This window comes from Tachypleus tridentatus, chromosome 7 (assembly GCF_004210375.1).
Source record: "Tachypleus tridentatus isolate NWPU-2018 chromosome 7, ASM421037v1, whole genome shotgun sequence".
Taxonomy (NCBI): domain Eukaryota; kingdom Metazoa; phylum Arthropoda; class Merostomata; order Xiphosura; family Limulidae; genus Tachypleus; species Tachypleus tridentatus.
In genome coordinates, this window is record NC_134831.1 from 183,922,554 (window position 1) to 183,926,531 (window position 3,978).

Sequence of the window (3,978 nt, forward strand, 5' to 3'; positions counted from 1 at the left end):
CTTCATCTCACAAGATAATCATTCTGGTTCTATGCTGCACTATTAGGGCATGCAATACAACATTCTTAACACGTCACAAGGGTTCCACTCACCCATGTTTAAATTTTGACATTCCAATAAGTTTCTCATGTAAATCATCCTGAGTCACCCCTTATCCCTTTGGGATGGGATTGGTATGAAATACACAGTTCATATACACATTTCAACACATTAAGTACTTATACTATACTTTTTTATCCAGTAGCTGTATCTTTACAACATTTGGTAAATTTTAGTAAAGAATGCAAATGTTTTATATACAAAAAATCAGATTTTTTAAAAAAATATTTTAAAAAAGATTTGTTTGTGAAAACATCAAGCCTGTTTCATGAATAGTACCAGTGTGAAATGATTTCCATGTTATGATTAAAAAACTATTTTGCATCCCAAAATTTTCAAATATTATTAGTGTAATTTTTAAAACCTTCTAAATACATTTCAAATATTTGTTTCCAGTAAGACTTTATATTTTGTCCGCTTTTTTCTACCGAACTATGTGGGATCTGTCAATTTGACCAACCTTGTAACCACCATAAAATTAGGAAATAATTAAAATTGTGCTTTTTTCATTCTAGAATGACAACAGCTAAACAAAAAATACAAATGTTTAGTCCAAATAACTTAAGTTTCATAACATTATGTCTGTGTGTGTGTGTGTGTGTGTGTGTGTGTGTGTGTGTATTTTTTTTATTATATTTACCTTCCAGTTGTGCCTGGCCATCATTACAGAACTTGCACTGATGTGGCACATGAGCACTCATGTTACCATATCCAATAATATAAAATTTATCTTTAATCTTTACAAAGTGACCCTGTCTTGGCTGTGTTTTAGTAGACTAGCATTTTGTAACATACAGCCACATTTCAATTATTATATATTTGTATATAGATTATTACTATTTAGAAATAAGTTATTAAACTTATCTTTCTTGAAATACAGAACAGTAAACAAAGAAGTAAAAGGAACAATTACCTCTTCTAGCTATGACATTTGAACTTGGTTGCTGATTGATGTAGGTTGCTAAGCCTTTTAAAATTCACACATGGAGGGTATGAAATGATTTTAAGGCTTCATATATACAGTTGAATAATCAAAATAGTCATAAATTACTGTATCAATACTACAGAATTCCAGTACAATTTATCAAGCTTAGTTAGTAACTAAGCTGTATTTAGGTCTAAAAATATGAAATTTCAAACATATTAAAGACACAACCTACCTTCTCAAAATCTTGATTCAAAAGAACGAAATAGGTTCTAACACAGTAAAATGATTGAAAAAGCCACTAGGGGGACATTCTGAGCTTTCAATTGGTTATTCACAAGTCATACATAGAAGTGTTTATAAGGGACTGCTTCCAAAAAATCATAGGTGAGTGGGGACCATTGTATTTGATTCAGTACATTAATGGTATCTCATTATATAGAAAAATAAGATTTTACTTTATATTTTACCTTTTAAATATCAATAATTTGAGTTCCTCATATGTGTGAAACTATAGACTCAGTACTTTGAGATCACAAATGTCTAATTTGAACCAATGCTGCATTCAACATATCATGTCACTCACAAAAAATTGATTCAAGTGTGTTCTTTAGAAATTTACTTTTAATTAAGAAATCAATGTATAATATTAAAATTTGAATTATAATCTACAATTTGATACCAAATGTAAGAGATAAGTTCATAAAAAAGTAGTTCAACCAAATTTCGAATGCAAGTCAACAAATGCAATGACATGGTCTTTAATCCTTGACCTGTTAACATAGGGTTAACCAATAGTAGCATGATATTCTCACATGATGTATGGGACTCCCTCTACACTCCTCTACTGGACTATCACTTTGAAGTTTGACAGAAGACATCAGCACTGGAGAAAACAGGGAAGAAAGGTGGAAAGTGTGAGCAAGTACCAATCGGAAACAAACTTTCACTACAGAAAAATGATAACTTCACTTCAGATATGGTACCTACCTCTTTTCACAAGATAGGCTAGAATTCCACATTAAGAAGGAAGAGGGATTTATACAAGAGATTGAAAGTACTGCCTAAAAGTGTACAAAGGATACCTGTTAAAATATGAAATATTTTTCCAAAGAAGGGAAACAGACCATTTTTCAGCCACATATGCTCTCAGCTCATAAAAAAACATAAAATTGAAAGGAGTACAAATGAGTGGGATAAAATGTGGTAGGAACGTTACTAACCAGAGCAAGAAAAGATAATTCAATCCTACAAGAGAATGAGTGAGAAAACAGGAAGCACCTCTAGGTATAGAGTGACTATGGCTTGGCAGATTGTACTTGAAAAGACATCTACATCTAAAACTTCCTCACAGGGTACCAACATCCATGCAAAGATAGCTTGAAGAATATAACATTTTCACCTCAAACTCAAGAATTGGGGATTAAGACCTGCACCGATTTTTGGGTATGACATGAGGATTATCACTCAAGGAATTGATGTCTGACATCGAAAGGATGCCTATCACATGGAATCAACTCCCCCAACCATGTCACAGTGGAGGCCACCCAAATGCAATAACATCCCCTCAAGAAGAGAACAAATGATAGTCAAGGATAGAACTATAACAGTCCCAAGTAAGACTGTTGTGACCCACAACACAGATGAAGTAACTGAGGGAGGAAGACAGACAACCCACACTATGTGAGGACTTATGGTGATTGGTCCACTTTAATCCAAAACCTCCTTGCAGGGTACTGACATTCACATGAGGGTTGGATGAAGGCTCCCAACCAAAGAGGGTGAACTACATATCGATATCTCAACTCCAACAGTTGTGTAAATGGTATCAAAAAGTCATGTCATCCAGCAAGGTGATGAATCAACTCCTATGTAAGCCATGTCTCATCTACACCAGCAGAATGCCACTGTCCTATGCTCTTGGCCGAGTGGTAATAGCCATCTTTTTGTGGAAACCATTCAAAAAGGCACTCAAAGAAAAGAGGGTGACAGTGCAGTGGTGACCATCTCATAGGGAAGGAGGAAGAGAAGTAGACGTGAAAAAGGATCCTGGCAAGATTCTATCATTTGTGAAGTGCCCACTCAAGGAATTTCATATGGATGTGACAGAGATGCCAGTGAGTCATGGAAGATTACATCCCCACAAACAATAGAACCTCATGAGCAACAAGTGATTGTACTAAGAGGACATGGTGAACAAAAAGTTCCATTCATTGAAGACATAAAAGAGAGGGCAGTGCACAACTGATATTTGTGTTGAAAAAGACCTTCTAAATGGACAGAATGAGTGGGTTGGAAGAATGACTTCTCCAGTGTAATCAACTAGCCCACCTGAGTTGCCACAGAAAGAAGTTGGTGAGTGTGAGTGGCTGATTCCTATTCAAAATGAATCAACTGTCCATGTAACAATAAAACTGTAGCCCCAGAGCATGGAGATGACGGGAAAGAGCATAGACTACATAGACTAGTAGACATAGTACATAAGGTGCCAAGGCAAGTCTGAAGATAAGAGCTTGAAATTGGTAAACTACCCTGAGATGGCCAAACTGAAGGTAAGGGTGAGACCACCTCATAAAAGGAACCATTCATAAATTCCTTAGAGATGTCAATAGTAAATTGACCCAAACCACAACTACATCCAGACCTATAAAGTCCCAGAAACAAAATGGAGGAGAGAAGGGCAAGGATATCTTCAGAAAGGATATTTGATTTGGAGCTGCCCAAATAAATAGGTAACAAATAACCTAATAACTATTGATCTAAAAAGGGATAGTCTGCATGATGGTAAGAAATAGTGAACTGATAAGAAGTCCTCAGGGTGTGGTATGCTGATTTATTTACTTAATTGTAAGAAAAATTTATCAGCAAAGCTCAAATATATGGGAGGGAAGAAAAACAAGAAGCGGTTGGGAAGTTTGTTTATGCAATAAGGAAGGATGATAGGAAAAGGGATA